Here is a 21,712-nt window from a genome sequence, read left to right on the forward strand (position 1 = left end):
CGCACGAACCAACCTTGGTAATGTACAAAGCTACTGAAGTAGAAAAGTATTTCTTCATAATATATTGTCCACAAACAATGCCTCACCCTGTAGTGCCTGTACTTACAAGCTTCCTTGTATTTGCCAAATAAGATGTTAGCATCTTGCATCCACCCTACTAATCAGGCAAAATTGACTGTGATGAAGATAACATGCATTTATGCCAACCTCACAAGGACCAGTGAAACCAAAAAGAAGAATCAAGAATCAAGCACAACTAGATTGCCCATGGGTTTTCCTCATTTTTACTGCTGTTTATCAATATGTTATATTGATAGTATCAATGATTTGTTTGCATTAGCAGCCTCCAAGGAGAAGATCTCAACAAGTACTGTGACATTCAATGTTGGGCAGGCAGAGAGGGCATAAAGTCTGGCATGTTTGGATATGAACTGAAGTCCACACCTGGTAGTAACTTAAAATGCTGGCACAATTTCCCATTTGCTGATGCAAATGGGAAATTGTGTCAGTATTTTAAGTAGTGGAATTTATGTAAGTGAATGAATGAATGAATGATAGTGGAATTAATTAAAGAGAGTTCCACTCTTGCCTTCAAGTTGTCTTCCAACTGAGAAAGTGGAGACTATCACATTGCCAATTCCCATCTGGATAGACTCGGGTTGTAACTGTAACAGACAAATCTTATCAGACAGCCCCGTGACCAGGCAGCTGGAAGCCTGTATGCAATCCAGGCTTCTCCCAAAGCTTTTGAAGAATGGGATTTTCCTGTTCTTGAAAGACTGTAGGAGAAGCCCGGACTGGATTTGGACTGCCTGCAGTCTGGTACGAGGTGTTTCATAAGATCCATCTGTTATGGTTACAACTCATGTCTATCCTGGTGGAGAACTGGCAGTGTGATAATCTCCAGTGACATCAACAAAAGATTGTTATATTGTTGCTGTGACCTCTGAGCTAATAAGTCCATTTCCCAGTTTTTCAGTCTCATGCCACAGAGATTACGTATGCTAGAGACTCACATGGATGTACCTGGAGATGCACCAGTTCCTACTGGCTTGCCCCAAGTTTTCATTTTAAAAGCTGTACAGTAACATTTTTTATATTAAGGATGAGTAGTCTAGTGCCATTTTGGTTCTTTTGGGGACCCTTTCCTTTGGTACACATACTCAGGTTGTGCAAAATTGTTGCACTGTGTCTAACAAATCCCAACTTTTCTCCCAACACCACCATCATCTCTGCTCTGTCTCAATCTAGCTGCTCCTGCCCTCACAACAGAAAACATTTCCGAGAAAGCAACCTTAGAATTCCTGGAACTCTACCTAACAACCAGGATGGGGAATTTTTATTATTTTAAACAAGTTGGAAAGAATTAACAAATAAAACAAAGTTGCGACCATTTGCCTACCTATAAGTAATACGTTCAAGTAGCCTATGCTCTTAGAGGAAAAATTCCTGTCAAGCCTATCAATACAGTGGACCCTTGATATCCACTGAGTTTGGGTTCCAAGACCCCCATGGATATCAAAATCTGTGGATGTTCAAATCCATTTAATAAAATGGCATAGTGAAATTGTGCCCTTTAAAAAATGGCAACATAAGGTTTTATTTTAGGAATGTATATATTTAAAAATATTTTCAAGGTATGGATGGCTGGATTTGTGGAGAAAGAATATGTGAATAAGGAGGGTGGACTGTACAACCTTAGTTAAAATTTTGAGAACTTGCGAATTTTACTTTTGGGAGTGGGGGGACTAAAATCCAGAATAGCGGTGCTGGCTGGGGGATTCTGGGAGCTGATAAACTTACATTCTCAAGCACTGGGAAGTTCAATGCTGAATTAGAATATATTCGCAAGTTCCAATGCATCAACAGTGCACTGAACAGAGACAATGGCACGTAATACTTATTAACACCCTAGCCTTATGAGGATGCTCTTGGCCAGTTCATCACCTTTCTTTTCTAGTTCCAGCCTGTGCACACCACGTTCTAAAACTTTCTCTGCCATTCATGCTGTCATCCACCTACCCTGTCCTTAGGCAGCATGTTTCCTTGGTCCCCCAAAAACCATAATTAAATCTGAACTTGTCACCTCACCACCATATCACAGGTTTTGCATTTCTATAACTATTCATACAGTTTGATTATAAAGGTCCTTCCTGGGCATCAGTTCACTCCATGCATCTGAAAAAGTAAACCAAATCTACAAAAGTTTATACTACAATTTCTTCCACACAGTTAGACTGAAAGGTGCTATTCAATCCCTTTAAATATAGATATTCCAGATTAACATGGCTATGTCTCTGAATGGAAAGTTCTTTGTTAGCATTAGAGTCTCCCAAGGAATCTGGCCAAAACTGTGTTACACCATAAATGCCACAGATGAAAAGATTTGTGCCACCATCTCATCCATCACCTGGAAGCTATGACAAGATTATTTTTGGTTTCCAGTGTTTCAGCCTTTCTAATTCTAGTGTCTCCAGCCATTAATGTTCAACTGTTGCTGTCCTTGAACAAACATGCCTCTTCACTAAGAATACCTTTGATGTATTGAAGAGCACCATGTGAACTAAATACCAAGGTTTTCAACTGATTTAGCAGGTTCAGGATTACAGCTGCAGAGATCAATTTTAGAATTGCTGTGATGGTACCACCCCCTGCTGAAATCAATAGTGCTTGTGCTAGGATCTTCATGGCACTGTAATTTTCACATCACTTCTTCCGGAATAGGCTTCTGAAGTTAATGGACAATTCGAGACATGTTATTGGGAGGAATACAGCACTAAGAATGGTTACTTGGAAATTCTTTAGACTGCCTTTCTTGAAAACTACCATGCTAACCCTCATGTGTGCTATCTTTACCAAAGCTTTTACAGTTCCCTCTTTAAAAATAGTATACTGATACACATTTCAATTCCTCATAATTACTTGAGATTGATCTTCAGCATTTTTGTCTACATTTTCTGATTTTCTGTGTTCAAGCAACCAGCTCAAGAACTTCGGCCAACACAACATTACTATTAACAAACCTCAAGCTGCCACTTCAGTCAGCAGTTTCTAGAAATGGTGCCTGTTTTCTCCCATGAACCTCTGGCTTTACACAGCAGTTACAATTTCATGGGGGTGGCAGGAGTCTTGTTTTGACTTTTTTGTTTCAGGTATAAAAATACCATAACCTGGCACAGTTCTCCTTGCCCTTAGACCAGCAATTGTCTCTGGTCAAATTTGTTATCTGATTACACTAAAAAACAAATGAAGAAAAAATGTGGCCACCTGACTCACCCTGGATGGCCAGGTTGCTGCCAGGGGCCTGTGCCATCTTCTGCTGTGAAATGGGCCCAGCTGCAAATCAGCATACCTTGCTGGGCCTGTGATTGGCTGGTCGGGAGGGAAGGGGAGGGACTTCCACCTCCCGGCAGGCCTCTCTAGGAGGCAAGAGGTCCCTCGCTATGGTGCCCCGGTCCTCCAGGCAGCCTATTGGTTGGCTGGCCTGGAGGCAGGGCTCCTTCCCTCCCGGCTCCTCCTCCTCTTCAGCTTTTATAAGGCCACATGGTGTTCCTCGGCGGCACCATTTTAGCTCGGCTCTCCCACCCTGCTTCCCTTGTCACAACGTCTGGGGTGGCAACATAGGTCATGGATCTGGTGGGCGTGGTTTTCAGGGCTGCGTAGAACTGGATCAGGTGTCCTTTGGGACATGGGTGCACTGAGGGCATGCATTGTGGCCATTGCGGGGGCCACATCATGGCAGCGCCTCCAATTGACTAGGCGTTTGACTGAGAACATGTATTCGGTTGGTTGCATGTCTGCAAGATGGCGTTTTCATAGCCCTTATGTCATTCTGAAGAGTGACTGTGACCAGGCATTTTGGTTCATCGAACAACCCAGGGATTGTATTATGCAGGACAGGGTGTTCATCTTTTAATCATGGACCCAGATCTGAGCCTGGATGACCAGGTTTCAACGGTGGTGAGAAGTACATTTGAACAGGTAAAACAGGTGTGCCAGCTATGCCTGTTCCTTGGGATGTCATGCCTGGCTACTGTGACATATGCTGTTATTACATCCATTTGGATTACTGTAACTCTATGTGGGGCTGCTTTTGGAAATTGTTTGGTAACTTCAGCAAGTCCAAAAATGCTGCAGCCAGGTTACTGTCTGTGGCAGGTTATAGGAAGCATATAATGCCCTCACCAAAACAACTCCACTGGCTGTTAATCTGTTTCAGGGCAGAATTCAGAGTGATGGCTATGACCATTAAAGCCCTACATGGCTTGGATCCAGACTACATGAGAAACTATATCTCCCTGTCTGAGCCTGCTTGTGCTCTGAGTAGAATACCGCACTACACTTTTATACTGCTGCTATTTCACTTTTACCACTCTGGCTGCCTCCTGTTACATTCTCAGATTTGTAGTTCAGTGAGGCCTAAGAGTTCTCTGGCTCAGAATGCTAAATGCCCCTCCTTAAACTTCAAATCCCAGAATGCAACAGGAGGCGGCCAGAGCAGTAAAAGTGGAATAGCAGCACTATAAGATTGTAGCCTGGTAATCTCCTAAAATCTATGGGAGAAGGCTTTCTCTCAGTCCTACCAGCATACCAAGCACATTTGCTGAGGAGATGGGAAAGAAACTTCTTGGAGGCTGCTTTCAAGTTGTGGAACTCCCTTTCCCAGAAGATCAGGTTGTACCCCTCCCTGTTGCCTTTCCATCAGTGTGTAAAGAAACTTTGTATTTAAGGAGACATGTGGTTTTTACTATGATGCAGCAGAAAGAGCTTTTAATAGGGAGTGTGTTTTTAGTGTTATTATGTATTAAACATCTTGTTAATGCTATATTAACTTGTGTTTTTTAAATCAATGTTTAGTTTGTGTTTTAACTTTTGTATTAACAGTTTTCAAAACTGTATTGTGTTTAAAATGCTATTTATTACCTTGAATCTTGTGGACCAAATGACCCCCTTGGTGGTTATATGGTGGGATATTAAACAAACAAATAAATATCTTCCAGGTTTCATGTCCCAAAATTACTGATGACTGATTTTGCAATTCTGGGAGCAGATGTCAAAAAGATATGGAGGGCCAAAGACTAAGGAGCAGTTAGGAGGCCAAACTAATGACATCTTACACAAAGCAAATAAAGTTGTGTCATAGAATAATATCACTGTTGGCACTTCAAATGTTGAAAATTCTAAATGTTCTTTTTGAGACATTATATCTGCTAAGAGGATGACATGACTGTTTTGACAGTCTGCAAAAACTGTCCTAAATGATGGATATGTCCTTACAGCCTTCTTTATACCCATAGCGGTCTCCCCAAACACAGAGGGATTTTGCTTTGTCTTGGTGTAGGAAAAAGAGAAGAGTCACATTTGACTACAGTGTCTAAGCAAAGGAAGGAAGCATTTTTTCACTGTAAATTCCCAGAGTTTCTATGTCATATTAGATAAAAGGAATCCATGTGCATGAATGACTTTAGTTTACCTCTTCCTGGGGACAGGGAGATGGAAAAGTATGAGATAAAATCACATTTTCTCTGGTCAATAGTGCTCACAGTGTCACATATGGGAACAGCAGAAGAACTGTGTTAGTATATATGAAGGAAAATTCTGAACTTCAAGCAGAAATGTTGAAAGATATCTCACAGTGTGCAAGAATAACTCTGAGAGAAAAAAAAGCATCTTTTTATAAGCAACATGTATATAGTTTTTGTGGGTTTTTCAAGTTATGTGGTGAAAAACCCACAGAAAACTATGGATGCTGGCTGTGAAAGCCTTTGACTTCATATTGAACATGTGTACACACACACACACGAGCAGTTGTTCAGTTTGTGTTTGAAAGAGAATGAGCAACTCTGGATGTGGGCTATTGAATAGGATGACTGCAAAATGAAAGCTCACTCAAGGTAATATTGCTGAATGCCAGTATTACATACAGAGGTCTTCTAACCTCTGTATATTGTCTGTATGTTGTCAACAAAAATATAGTGCCTTTTAGTCAAGGCTCTGTATTTTATGGAGGTACAAGACAGGTCAGGCAATTTCCCCAGTGTTAATCCTAGAGATATGTGAAATGTCTATTAGCATGGGACTCTCTTCTGACCTGTCATGCCACTTCAGCAATAAAAATGTAGGGCATGGGAGACACAGCAATAAATATTTTTTTCTGGTGCCATCTTTCCTTTCTTACTGTAAAATAGAGGTCAAGGAAAGAGTTAAAGTAGTGGAATTCTTCTGCCAATGTGAACAGAACCTCTCATTCCCCAAATAATTTATAATGCAGGAAGGAAAAATACAGTTCCTGCCAGACATCAGGGTGCCATTTCCGATTTCAATCAGGCCAAGATGTTGTGAGGTGGGGATGCTCAGAGAGGTCTCCAGGCCCACTCTAGAATATATTACAGGCTAAACTGTGGGGAAGAAGAGCATTGTTAAAGCATTTGTTTTACTTATTTTTTAATACTTCGTAACAAGCAAGGAAGAGCCTTTTCCTCTATTGTCAGGGACCATTCTGTTTTCTTGACTCAGATCAGCATCTGCCAGCTCCATTTCCACAGAGTTCCTCCTCTTCCCAGCATTAAATCTGCTCTATGTCAGTTCCTTGCAGACAGACCCTACATCAAAGTAGAAAGAGTATTCATGTTCTCTTTCTAGCTCCCTTGAATGTGGACACAATTCAGAAGAGGAAATTGGTCTCAGAGAGAGGGAGGGAGGGGAGAGAAATTAGGGAGTCCTCACAGATAGAGTGCAACCTCCTTTTCCTTCCCCTCAGAGCCCAGGGCAGCATCTTCATTGTCTGAATGGTGTCCTCTCTTCCTCCCTTCCCAACTGGCAAGCAGCAACAGCAGCCCCTTTCAGTGCCCTACAGCTGTTGGGGGTGTGGAAGGTTTTGGACAGGGTGCAAATGGCTGCAGTATAGCTCTTTGCACCTTAAAAAAAGAGAGACATGTGCATGTGTGAGCTTCATGCATGCATATGGCATTAACAGGATGCCGCCCAAAGAGATTAAAGAGATTGGGGTGGGGATTTTCCTCCTTTTTCTACATAATGGACATACATGGCTTTCCTGATATACACAGATTTCTTGGAGATGAAAGAGATATGGGGGTGGATATTTGTCCTCCTTTTTCTACATATTGGATATACATGGCTTTGCTGTTGTGCACAGATTTCTTAGTATTTTAGAAATATGCACATCAGATTTTACACATTCTTGAAATGTGTACATCTTGCCAAAGGGTGCGCACATGCATGCACATGTGCCCTTTACAGAATTTATTGCAAGCTAGAGAATGCAAGGATTTCTGTCAAAGACAAGATAGTGATGAGAAGGAGATGATGTCATACAACAGATATGGCCAAAGTTGCTATAATTACAATTTATATAGTGGTTTGAAAGTTGTGCATGATAAAGACTTATAAATCAGAGGAAGGAACTGGCAAAATCACTCTGAACATTCCTTGCCTAAGAAAACCCCATGAAATTCATGGAGTCATCCGAAGTCAGAAGGCAACTTGAAGATGCACAGACAGACAGACGGACAGACAGTTACTGGATGAATTTCAGTTTTCCGGTCTGTTTTTCTACGTGGCATAAGGATATGAATCACATTACTGGAAAATCGCATTCTGCCATATGACTGATCAACTCTCTCTTCTCCTGGCTCATATCATCTAATAGGAAAAAAAAATAGCCAGCTGGGTCCAGGAGGGGATTAATGCCTTTTTAAGATTAATTATTCCTGTTGTGCTGAAGAATGCAGTTGAGAGACTACTTCTGTAGTCATTCCTTGACTCAGAAGACTGTTATAATTATCAAGCTAGGTCCTAATTTTCCCTTTTGAGGAAGCTTGCTCAAGCAATTGGTGTCCGTACAACTCAGAACATTCCTAGCTGGCATTGGGATCCATTTTAAATCCAGCTTCCATCTTGGTATTGGTGCCAAAACTGCTTTGGTTCCCATGACAGATGCTCATTCCAAAATAAGAGAATGTTATCCTGTTTATGTTATTTTTTTCCCCTGTGGCTCATAGTGCCTTCCAACAACTAAAATGGATTAGCTGCAATTCTTTCTAGAAAGAGATTGTCTGACAACAGTTATCAATGTTCTCTTAGGCTCCATATCAGATTACTGCATTTCACTGCATATGTCTTTGTATACTGCCTTTGAAGATTACACCAAAATTTCCTTTTGCCCTGAATATAATAGCTTTCTGGACTATTGACTAGTATTGTTATGACAGAAAACAACACAATGGTTCTTATACAAATTCACTGGCTATTAACTCATTCCAGAATACAATTCAAAGTGTTATTTTTAAACTTTCTAACCATTAGGGGAAACTAATAGAATGTAGTAGAACCCACAAAAGAGCAATATATTTATGGGGATGTCTGACTGTGGAACAGGCTGCCTTGGAAAGTAGCAGGCTTTCTTTCACAGTAGGTACTTAAACTGAAACTGACAGCCATCTGTTAGGCACACAGTTGTAGTTGCATCCTGTATTGCAGATCCTGCATTAAGCATGGCATTGAACCTCTAAGGTCCCCTCCAACTTTATGATACTAAATCTTCATGCTATGATGTAGCTCAAGAGCAGGAGCAGCAATGGCAGTGGTGAACAGCAGAAATGCCCATGATAAAGGGTCTTATATTTACCCAGGGTACCTCCACAGTCACTGCAAGAGATAACTCTATGGACTATATTGTACATTGGACCATAAGGACTGACAGAGGTGAACCAACCCAAACATCTGCATTTCAGAGATTAAAAAGCACCACAGTTTTGTACCTGGTCAAAAAACGTCTTGCTTTTATTTTTCTGATCACCATGCTGCTTGTTATAATATCTGGAAAATGAGAGATAGCAAAACTCAAACCTGAAGCTTTCCTCAGAGCTTACAGCAGTTCTTCCGTCTGAAGGACAATCTATTTTATAAGCAGTGACAAGCCTGCAATTGTGTTTTCACTCCTTGTGTAATCTCTAAAGATGTACACATCATGGCTCCTTTATTATGACTTAGATACTCACTCCCTTTAGTACTGAATACTGTTTTTTTTAAAAAAAAAATCCTGCCCAGAACTTTTAACATGAACAATCTTTTTACCAGATGGAGAACTGAAAGTAGAATAGAAAAATCAGTTTAAATCTTATCATACTTTTGTAACATATTTCAGTACAAGTATTTACGTGAATATTGACAGACCTGCAAATTAACCCCCTCCCCCAAATCTTGGCACAAGAACAGGGAACAATCTTCTGAAAGCAACTATTAAATAACAGCTATAGATGTGAGGAGGAAGAAAATTATTAAATAAAGAGAGGAATTGGATCAAGTTCAGATTCAAATCCTCTGGCCATGCTGGCTGAAGGAGTCTGGAAAGAATTATACACAAAAATAACTTTTCTGAGGGGCTGTGCAGATGGCAGGAAAAGCCATCTTTGGGGGCGGAGTCAGGGCACAGCATCCATATGATGCTCTGCCCCAGGCTGATGTGATGCCACATCTGCACCACATGGCATGTGGCGTCATTGCACTCTTCTGGCGCTGCGTCCACATGATGCAGCACTGAATGAGCACTGTAAAGCTGTGGGACCATGGCTATCACATCCTGCAAAGGCCAGATCAGGACCATGACGTGCAGTTGCCATGGCCCCAATGTGACTGTAAAAGGGGCGGCTGGAGGCCACCCCTTGGGGCTGTTTGCACAGCTCCTGAATTCTATATATGTTGTTGGCATGGTTTGAAAATACACATTTTGAAAAAGGTCATATAACTTCTATTTGAATTGTGATCATTTGTCCTTCTTACTGACAGCTGCATTTTAAATGAAAAACTAATCACAAGAAATGGACTGCCATACCTGTTGGCTGTGAAAACCTACAACAGATATGATTTATTTCTTTTATTTCCTATGATAGGAAACACAGTCTCTCTTATTCTTCTGTTATGGAATGTACTTTTTATTAATTTTAGTGTTGACTGATGGACCTTCTAACCAAATAAAAAGATATACGGTATATTCTTACAGCTACCTCAAGAATTACGTTCCTGAGCACTATGTATATTTTAAAAATAAAGACCTTTCTCCCTAACAAACAAAATATTTTGACATACCTCAGGGTAGGGTAGAGGGTGGCTTATGGACCACATGTGGCCCCAAGAACCTCCAAATTTGATTTTAAGAAATACTTAAAATATCCCTGTCCCCATAGGGATTTGGGGAGTCATTTCAACACATCCTCCCTTCAGTTTGTTTTAGGCACAGTAGAAACGTTTTAACAAAACTAGAAGTGATTTTCATTTCACTTTCTGGTTTGGAAAAGGGGATAAAACATATCAAGGGGGGCAAAAAACAACAACAGCAACATTGTTCCTCACACACCTTTTTGTGGGCAGGGGGAACTCTAAGTTTAAAAAATGCTCTCTCTCTCTCTCTCTCTCTGTGTGTGTGTGTGTGTGTGTGTGTGTGGCTCTGCAATGTCCATATTTGCAAAGTCAAATGTGGCTTCCAGAATTCAAGTACTTGGAGCTAGAATAGTGTAGTGGTTTGAGTGTTGGAGACAAGAGTCTGAATCCCTGTTCTGCCATGAAAACCCACTGGGTGGTCTTGGGCAAATCACATTCTCTCACCTTCACAAGAAGGCAATGGCAAACCCCATCTAAACATACTGTGCTATGAAAACCCTGTGATAGGCATTATGGCCTTTAGGTAGCCATAAGTCGGAAATGATTTGATGGCATACAACAACAACAAACATGGGTAAATGTAAGTATGATGGATGAAAGATGCTCGTGAATTTCCACAAGAGAGAGCTAACAGAGACCCACAAAAGGAGAGAGAGATTTCATTCTACATGGTTCCTTCAGTGAGCATAGCAAACTTTATCCATCTCCCAACACTTCCACTCATTTTGTCAGAACAACAGGCATATTTCACTTATTAAAATATAAACACCCTTATGAGCCGTGAGAGATTCTCCTACTTTGAAGTGGCAAAAAAGTATTAGATCTATAGCAACAACTTTGATAAGTGCTAGAGTGAATGGCAAATATGTAAAGCATACTGGTAGAAAGAATATTTTAAAATATTTGCAAAATAGTAAAGATGAAGGAACAACAACAACATATTTTCTGAGACATGAGAAACCTTGATGAGAAAAATCCTGGACTGATGAGAATCTTTGCTGTTTGGAACTTATTTGGTGTACAATTATAGTATAACAGGGGGTTTATTCTGTGCAAAATTTATGCATGATTGATTTAAATAGAAAACAATTTGCATACAGGGAATAGAATTTTCTGCACAGGAATTAATAGCTCTGTGTAGAAATTTTATTTTTTGCCCAGAAAATGCTGCTTTGCATGTAAAAAAAATGCTGTTTTCTGTGGGGAATAACCATGTACAGATTTTGTGCAGAATAAGTCCTGAATTGTGAATAAGTTTTGAAAACTGATTTTTGAAGACTTTTTCGCAGTGAATGAAAATGATTAAAATCACCCATTGCTCCTTTCAAGAAGAAATTTACTGAAAAATTATATCCCTAGTAAAACTGCCATTAGGAATGCAATAATTTTCACTACATTGGGTTCACTTACCCAGAGGTAAGCCCCAGTGAATTCAAGAGCAGAAAGTTTTTTGAAACTTGTCACAGAGTAAGGATGAAAACACTTTGGACCTCCAGATGTTTTGGATTATCAGAACCATAATGTCTTATTATTAGGGAGGAACACCTTCTCTAGTTTTGCTCTTCCGGGCAAGCATAAGTAATTGCAACAGTTTTTCCACAAGGAAATAGCTTCTCTTGTTCCCCACAAGGACTTCTGTGCAGTGTTCGACTTATGTGGACACATCAGGACTTAGTAATCTTAAATTTCATGGAAGGCACATGCCTTTTGGGTGGAACAATTGACCTCTTTGAATAGAAAATTTATTTGCCTTCATCAAAATTCCAGCAAACACACAAACATGAAGAAGATATTTTTTTAGCAGGGAAAAGGGTTTTCTGTTAGACACCCCCCCCCTCATATTTTATGCATAAAAAAACAGGCTGTTGTTTAGTGCAAAAAATTATGAAAGGAAATCTTGAAGTGCAAATGGTCACCCAAATCCACCCATTTTCTTGGCTAAGTCAGGTATCTATGAATCATAATGTTGATATACATTGTGAAACACTGCCCCTCCCCAATCTAGTATGTGTTTTTTACATCCCTTGTTGCAGCTGGCTATATTAGCTGTGGCTCCTGGGAGTTGAAAACCAAAACATCTAGACTGCCTAAGGTTGCTGCAGCCCTGCTGCAGCCCTGGCAAGAGTCAGATGCGTGTACTGTATACTGTGACCTTTGTTGAAATCCAGAATGGAATAATGGCAGACAATTAAATCATTCTTTGTTGGGATCCAGATAACTGAAAATCAGAAGCAATGGGGAAGAAGACAAGGCAGAGAAAAATCACAAGCAGAACTGCTTTTCAAGTGGGGCTACTTCCAAATAACTCCTCTCAACCTATTCTGTTCTTCTCTATTAACAAGTGCAGTGATATTCTCATTATAATTCATAATTTAATCAACCAGAAAGCACAAAAGATACACAAAGCTGCATGTTCAAAGTCAAAATTTACAAATACACAACTTTTCTTCTCTCTTTTTCTTCTTCTCTCTACATGCTTCAGATGCACCTTTTATTATGTATAATTGTTTTCCACCCTTCTATTTTTGACAACATTAAAGGAATGCTTCAATGCTAGACATATTCTGGTTATCTTTAAAATGATTTTTAAAAAGGAAGGGGAAACAGCTGAGCTAGGCACACTGCACTGTTTCCATAGAAACAAGTGACTGTCTTGTCTTACTCTTTCTTTTCCATAATTCCCAAATTGCAAACATATTTCTTTACCACTATAAGATTCCATTTTTGTGAAAGGTTACTGCCATCAAACTGGTTTGACAGTACTGGGATTTTAACAAATGTGAAGCTCAATATATTCATCTGGTAAGGAAAAAGCAAGCATTGACAGAAAATAAGGGTTTGTTTTTTTAAAAAAAGAAAAGTTGTATTTACGTTATTATTAGAGAGGCTTACATATATCCGTTTCTTTCGTACCATGGTAACATCCAAAGTAATTATAAAACTGCTTATTTAAGATGGCAATTAAACATCCAAAAACCATAAGAACGTTTTGCTCAAAGCTAGATCTGCCAATCAAAAATTATGCTGCATAATCAGCTCCTTTGGACCAATTAGTAATACTGAAATTCTTGCATTTTAACATTATCAATAGAGCCCAAACCCGATATGAGTTTCACAATTAGCAGTCCCTTTAAAAAAGAAAAGTGAATACCAGGTGGTGAAGTTGGTGATCTGATTCAGTTTAACAGAATGAGGACTTTATCCCTTTCACTCAACCAGGGATTTTGTCCAGAGAGAGCTCAGGACAACCCTCTCACTAGTTATTTGCAGTGATGGCCATGGTGGATTCCCTCCCAAAGAAAATAACCTAATCATAGAATCATAGAAGAGTTGGAAGAGACCTCAAGAGCCATCCAGTCCAACCCCCTGCCATGCAGGAACTCTCAGTCAAAGCATCCGCAATTGATGGCCATCCAGCCTCTACTTAAAGACCTCTAAGGAAGGAAACTCCACTACACTCTGAGGGATTGTGTTCCACTGTCGAACAGCCCTTACTGTCAGGAGGTTCTTCCCAATGTTGAGGTGGAATTTATTTTCCTGTAGCTTGCATCCATTGCTCCGGGTCCTAGTCTCTGGAGCAGCAGAAAACAAGTCAGTTCCCTCCTCAATATGACATCCCTTCAAATAGCAAACTCAGGTGGAGCTTAAGACCTTTCCTTCTGATACAAATAGCCTCCATGGGGTGGCACTAGACCTTGAGTTCCCCCTCTACAGCAATTCTTAATCCAAATCATCCCCCATGCTTCATGAGTGGAAGTTACTTTCAAAAACCCCATGCTAGACCAAGTGTTAATTCCATTAATAATGACATGCCTGTTTTGGTCCCTATGGCTGCATCCACATTGCAGAAATAATCCAGGTTGAAACCACTTTAACTGCCATGGCTCAATGTTATGGAATTCTGAGAACTGTAGTTTTGTAAAACATTTAGCCTTCTCTGTCAGAGAGCTTCAGTTCCACAACAAACAATCATTCCCAGAATTCCATGTCACTGAACCATGCCTGTTAAAATGGTGTCAACAACCTGGATTATTTCTGCAGTGCTGATGCATTTTATATCAGCCTTGACACATAGTTTTGCCACCAAATGCAGTGATTCCTCAGAGAAAAAAATATGTTAATATCAGAGATCATGAGTAATGAAGTAGAAACTGCAATTATTGAACAATATCTGCAATTATCGAACAATATCACATTACACTGCTATAGTGCTATTATTCTTTTTTGATGGCTATGGCTGCCTCCTGTGGAACTCTGGGGTATGTAGTATACCGAGGGCTAAGAGCTCTCTGACTGGAAATTCTAAATACCTTTTCCTAAACTGCAAATCCCAGGATTCCATAGGAGCAGCCATAGCAGTTAAAGTGGAATAATAACATTATACTGGTGTAGTGTGATATTGTTCGATAATTGCAGTTTCTACTTCATTTCTCATGGGCCTGAACCAGTGATATTACAAGGGAGAAGGGTGGTGTGGATTGCACTGGGAGGCATCCCACGTGGGGGGGGGGGGTGTCTCACCTGGTGGGCTAGTGGGCGGCTGCCTTCTGGGTCCCATGCAGCCATGGCCATGCGGGACTCAGAGGACGTTGGGATGGCTGTTGAGAGAGCCACGTGTGCCTCCCACTTTGCTGCTATGGTGCCATTCTATGCACCATGACAGCAATGTGGGGGTACTACCCTTTGGGCTCCACCCCTGGAAGGTCTCCCCTCAGAAAATCCACCTTCCCACCTCAGGTGACAGCCCAGGTGGAGACACCACTGCCTGGAGCTATTGTTAAATATCATTGTCACCAATAATTTACCACACCTAGTATGTTTGTTTATAAAAGGTAGCAGTTTGGGAAGTGGAATGTTTGGCCCATGTGGAAATGACAGTTCAAATTCTGGCTCAACTATGCCGCTTGTTGAGTTTTCTTGACCCATTTACTCTTTCAAAATAACATATCTCAAACAGGTTTCTGAGAGGATATAGTGCTATCTGTCATGTGTTCATTTACATGAAAGCTAAAGTATCAATGATAAATGTATCAAAGAAAAACTTTGTTTTAGTCAACATTTGGTAACTTCCTCATTGAAAAAAGGTATCTCCTGGGTAGGGCAGACCAAACATGGGGAAAATGCCCTTATGTCTCCATTATGAAAATCATGTATACTCGGGAGTCTCAACAGTGGTGTATGTGACACTTCCCCATCCCCTGTTTTAAAGAATAAGGCCTGGTCCAGATGCGTGCAATAGGACGCCCTCATCACATGTGAGGGGTGGTGCTTCTAGATGCCCCTCGCACGTGACGAGGGTGTCAAAATGGCAGCACCCTGTACAGATGGGCACCGCCATTATTATGTGATGGACACCTAGGTTCCACACGTCACGGCACCATTATGACATTGCGAGTACGCCATTGGCACACTGCAGCATCATAATGGTGCCGCAAAAAGAACCCACTTTTTGTGTCCCGCAGTCTGGAGGCTGCGGCTTCCCCACGGACCAAAGCTAGGCACTGGGAGACCATCCTTTTGGGATGGTTTGTCCCATGCCTAAGTTTACTGGAAAATACAGTAGAATTTCATTTTCACTGGTGTTGCTTTTCCTTGAAATGGAAACAAAATACTGCACTCATATGCTGTTGTAAACCACTGCGTGCCAACTTTCTATTCTAAATTATATAAAGACTAAATACTACTTTTATTCAGACTGGAGCTGTTAATAGTCTGCCTACTTTAACAGGACAGTCCTATGTCTGTTGACTTATAAAATATGTCCCATTTTTCTCAATAGAACGTCCTCCCAGGAAAATGTATGCATAAAATTGCAGCCTTAATGTTATTTCCCCCTACTTGTTCCTGCAACACAAAATATGCAGTGTTAACTAACAATTTTATACTGCTTTGTGCAGCCTTGTATTATTTGAATAAGTCCACTCCTAGAGCAGATTAGTTCTTAACTCAGGTATACTATGAAGCTGCCTTGTTAGTAAAAGAGTGTTTTCCATCTATGGAACTATCCAAGGGAACAGCTAAAGCGTTGAACTGATTTGGGGGACAGAGTTCAGCAATTTGAAAAGTTCTGATTAAAATCCAGAATGGATCACTAAAACGCAGACATGGAAATCACCAGCAAACAACAGCTCAAATATTTCTACTTTCAAATCATTCAAATGTCTTTTATTTCAATAAAAATAAAACCCTAAGTTTGAGGAAACAGATATGTTATTTCTAAGATAGTACTAAATGTCTGTGTCCTTCCTTCCTTCCTTCCTTCCTTCCTTCCTTCCTTCCTTCCTGTTTTTTCAGTTGAAAGTATAGCAAGAAGAAGCAGCATTTCCTAAATACCCTTGGGATCATCACTTTTTAAAAGCGATTTTCCTGCTATTTGCTTTCCCTGTTCTTTTCTAACTTTGTAGTTATCCTTTTATTTCGTTCTGATTACAGCTTTTTTCTTTTTCTTAGTGTCCTCCCTTCTAATCAGTGATCTTACAGTGAAGTGACTGATGGCAAATGATATCATGGGCACTGAAAACCAATCAGATTTGATTGCATGTTGATGCACAGAAAAGAAAAGGATGCCTATTAAGCGGAAGGGCTCTTTTTCATGAACTGATCACATGAATGATCTGAGAAAATCAGCTCACAGATTGCTCTTCTGATGCAGCTTACAAAAGATCTCTAAAACAGAGAAACTTTTCAACACAGCTGACAGTGTTCACCTCAGTCTAGCCTTCATTATCTAAATCCATGTTATATTACAAATTTATATTGACAATACTGGAGAAAAATTACATTTATCTTATATAAAAAAGACCTAAGGGAACAACATAGCATATTGCACAGGTATATGGTAGCAGCAAGGGAGCCAATGTGGTGTCGCAGTTTGCGTGTTGGATCAGGACTCTGGAAGACCAGTGTTTGAATCCCTGCTCATCCATGGAAACCTACTGGGTGATCTTGGGCAAGTTATACTCTACCACCCTAAAAGGATGACAAGGCCAAACTTCTTCTGAGCAAATCTTCCAAGAAAATCCTATGATGAGGTCACTCTAAATTAGATTCAACCTGAAGCCACATTAGCTACTTCAACAGTAGTAGCCAATTCCATTAATGCCTACTGTACAACAATTTCTCAATTTGGGAGCTATCAAATATATTTATATTTGTACTGAGAATGTAAGGTTGCAGGTTTGGTTTAAATGTTGCCACATTCATCTACAAACCAGCACAACATGCAGTTGGTAAATTTGTGAGACCTAGGTTCAAAACTTTTCTTGGCAAAAATTCTGCTTAAGAGTAGGAAGAGAGGAGAGATTTCTTGAATTCACATTTACATATGGAAATAACCATTTCAACAGTTCCTGGGGCTGCCAGCAGAATGCATTTTGCTTTAGAAATATGTTCATTTTCAAGGCTTGTGATACAGGTATTCCAAAGGAAAATCACACAAAATATATGTACACTTCCACGTGAAAAAAAAAGAGTCTTGCAACCTTGTACGGAAACAGGATAAAATGGGAATGCCAGTGGGAAACTGAGAATCACAGCAAGAATGAGATGGAACCATTAACATAACCCTAATTAAGAGCTGTCTTGCACACGGACATGACTTTCATTTTTGGGGAAAAAATGTGATTAATGCTTACTGTATATACTCGTGTATAAGTTGACCTCATGTATAAGTCAAGGGCAGATTCGGGGTCAAAATCATGGCTTTTGATATGACACATGGATAGTCAAACACTGGGGCATGTTACAAAAGATCTAAAGGGGGAAACAAAGCACCACTTCCCTCCCTCTTTCTCCCTCTCTGGACCTCTCCCAAGGGTCACAGTCTCAGCATGGAAAATAGGGAAACAAACTTCGGCATGCTCTCTCTCTCTCCCATTACCATCAGGATTTCCAAGGCTCATGGCTTGCAAAATGGGGTACAAACATCTTTCACTTACTCTTCCCTTCATCCCAGGATTTCCAAGGCTCCTGGCTTGCAAAATGGAGTAGAAACCTCTCTCGCTCTCTCTCTCCCTCTTCTCTTCACCCCCAGGATTTCCAAGGCTCACGGTTTGCAAAATGCCACACTCTCTCTCTTTCCTTTGCCTCACGGGAGAGAGAGTATGCCATTTTGCAAACCATGAGCCTTGGAAATCCTAGGGGTGAAGAGAAGAGAGAGAGAGAGCAAGAGACGCCTCACCAGCAAAGGCTAAGAAGGAATGCTGGGGGATAAGACACACACACCACGCGAGAGAGAGAGCGCACATGGGAACTCAAACAGGGAGGCAAACTCTCTCTCTCTCTCTGGCCCTGTGCAGACCGGCCATTAAGGCTGGCCTGTTGGGGCATGGCATCCACATGATGCATGCTCAAATGATGCCGCACGCTGCTCCACATGGTATGTGGCATCACGGTGCTCCTCTGGCACTGCGTCCACACAAAGCAGCGCCAAATCAGTGTCTTAAAGCCATAGTGCGATGGCTATTGTGCCCTTTGCAGGGCGCAAACAGAAGCTTTTTGTGACTCCTTTTTGCACTCTGGAAAGGTCAGATTGGGGCCGTGCCGTGGTGTGGCGAAGCCCTGCTTCGGCACAGCTGAAAGCTGCTGCAGGGTGCCCCTTAGGGATGGTCTGTACAAACCCCCCCCATCTCTCCCTTGTCTCAGCAGCTGTTAGCTCTGGTTATGAAGGAGGGCTGGGGATAACACACACACACACACACACACACACACACAGACTCAAACAGGGACTCTTAGGGGTGTACAGCCCCCCCGCCCTTGTCCCAGCAGCTGTTTGTTAGCTCTGGCTATGAAGGAAGGGTGGGCACTCCATTTGTTAGCTCTGGCGACACACACACATACACACACAGAGAGAGAGAGAGAGAGAGAGAGCATGAGGACTCAAAGGAAGAGTGGGAACTTCTTTTAAGAATTTTATAAGCAATATTAACTTATTGCCCCGTATGTAAGTTGACTCATGATTTTGGAGTCTATTTTGGGGCATAAATTTCTCGAGTATATATGGTCTCAAAGGAAGCAATATGCATTTTTAGGATTTTTTTGTTACTTTGAGGCCAGCATTATGTTGCGAACCACACCACATTCCAGACGGCATCATGGCGCTCCTCTGGATGATGCAGCACCAAAGGAGCACTGAAAAGCTGTGTGGCTGGCAGCTACGGCGCCCTTACCATGGCGCAGAAAGGAACCGCTTTTTGTGGCTCCATTTTGCGCTGTGGAAAGGTGAGATCAGGGCCATGGCATGTGGTTCCCGCGGCTCTGATCTGGCACTAAAAGGGGCAGTGGGTACAGCCCCAAAATTCCTAACTGAACTTAATTAATTAGTTAACTTTTATTCCTGCCCTGGAAAATAGCCAGCACTGAGGACCCATGGCAATGCAGGCAAACAACATCTAAGTACACCCTTCATCAGTTGTTAGCCTACTCCAATCTCATCTGTTATTGTGTCGAGTACCTTACTTCAGTGCTACATAGCCTGCTAAGAGTGAAAACTATACACAGTGGGCCTTTGGTATTCATATATAGTGGGCCCTTAGTATACCAAAATTCATGGATGCTCAAGTCTCATTATATAAAATGGAGTAGGAAAATGGTGTCCCTCACATAAAATGACAAAATCAAGGTTTGCTTTTTTGGAATTTTTTCATACTGTGGATGGTTGAAACTGTGGATACTGAAGGCCAAGTGAATTTGTATGTAGTTTAATCCCAGCAAGGTTGAGAAATAGTGCAGTTAGGCCCTCTGCTCTGTAATGAGAGGTGCTAAAAGATGCCCTTGGATTGCAAAGCCCATGACAGTACTTCTGTAAGCAGAAGTTGTCTGACGAGTCATTTATCATTAATCACACATCTAATAGGCAACATGAAATAATAAATTCACCTTCATTTTCATGCAATTCTTGAGTGAGACCTATTGACTATAGGTGAAATTATGTTCACATTTTCACTTTCAAATTATTAAAGGGAATTGATTTTTTTTAAAAAAACTACAAAAATACTATAATTTAATTCTAATGCTATACAATGATAGTTTATTAAATGACTATTGTACCAGTTTTCTTTCTACTTTCATGAAGATAGCAAATAAAAATTAAAATGTGAACATAACTGTCAGTTAATTAGAGTTCAGAGCAACTATGTGTTTTACAATTCAAAATTCTAGTTATTAGTCACATTCTGAGCAAATGCTTTGATGTTTTTTATTTTTGTGTGTTCAAAATACATCTTTTTACTAATTATACTTCTTAGCTGGATAGATGAAGGACATGATTAACTGAGCAAAACAACAATTCCAGTGCCAATTTGTTCAGTTGTGATTTACCCTTTCAGAAATTGAAACAGTGAAGCGCAAAATATAGAAAAAGGGCTGAATTGCATTGCAGTATATAAGGTGAGCTAAGCAGTTCAATTAAAAAGAGCACTTTACATAATCAAATTCTTTTAGTGTCCTGGTAGGGTTAAAGTTTAAGAAAACCAAATGTAATTATGTTATATTTTAAGGGGAAGGCACAGACAAATATTTTCCTATTCCAGTTATTTCAGTATGGAGACAGAATAAATTACAATGCCAGCAGGCAAAGGAAATGGAGATCTTATTTCTACTATAAATTAAATAGAAGTTTGGATACTCTTGTGTGGATGTAACTTTGTATGCACTGGAGATGATGATGTGTTACTAAAAAATGTCTTTATGCATTGTTAATAAGGATATTCTTGGAAGACTAATTGACAATAGTGACTTGGTCTTGTTACTAGTTCTCTGGGGTTGGTGCTTCAGGGATTTCATTAATATTTATCTAAATCCGTTCATTTATCAAAACTGAGAAGCTCACTGATTTGAATCTTCCTTTGTCAATGCTGATTAATGTTTAGTATAGATTTAGTAGAGAATCTTATTCAGCAAACACAGAAGAATCTTGCTTTGTCAATGCCATGAATTATCTGGTTATTTATGTGTTCCAATGCCGTTCTTTTACTGCTCTGTCCCTTGTTGGGAATTTGAGTAACTCAAAACTTAACTACATAACCTAATGATAGCCTGATTTCATGCTTCCTCTGATTCTTCTTCTATTTTTGCAGATATGGGAAAAACAAATAAACATTGTGAGCTTATGGCTTTTCTAGTCAGCATGCACAAGAGAACTGTGGGGCTCATAGAATCATAGAATCATAGAGTTGGAAGAGACCGCAAGGGCCATGCAGTCCAACCCCTGCCATGCAGGAAATCCACATCAAAGCATCCCCGACAGATGGCCATCTAGCCTCTGTTTGAAGACCTCTAGGGAAGGAGACTCCACTACACTCTGAGGGAGTGTGTTCCACTGTCGAACAGCGCTTACTGTCAGAAAGTTCTTCCTAATGTTGAGGTGGAATCTCTTTTCCTTCAGCTTGCATCCATTGTTCCGGGTCCTGTTCTCTGGAGCAGCAGAAAACAAGCTTGCTCCCTCCTCAATATGACTTCCTTTCAAATACTTAAACAGGGCTATCATATCATCTCTTAACCTTCTCTTCTCCAGGCTAAACATCCCCAGCTCCCA

General features: G+C 40.6%; 1 protein-coding gene across 1 annotated transcript in view; it reads right to left on the bottom strand.

Annotated features, from left to right (window-relative positions):
• The window catches only part of SPON1 (spondin 1), a 433,156-nt gene that overhangs the window by 34,775 nt on the left and 376,669 nt on the right, over positions 1-21,712 (bottom strand). The gene's annotated exons all lie outside the window — the stretch shown is intronic.

This window comes from Sceloporus undulatus, chromosome 1 (assembly GCF_019175285.1).
Source record: "Sceloporus undulatus isolate JIND9_A2432 ecotype Alabama chromosome 1, SceUnd_v1.1, whole genome shotgun sequence".
NCBI lineage: Eukaryota > Metazoa > Chordata > Lepidosauria > Squamata > Phrynosomatidae > Sceloporus > Sceloporus undulatus.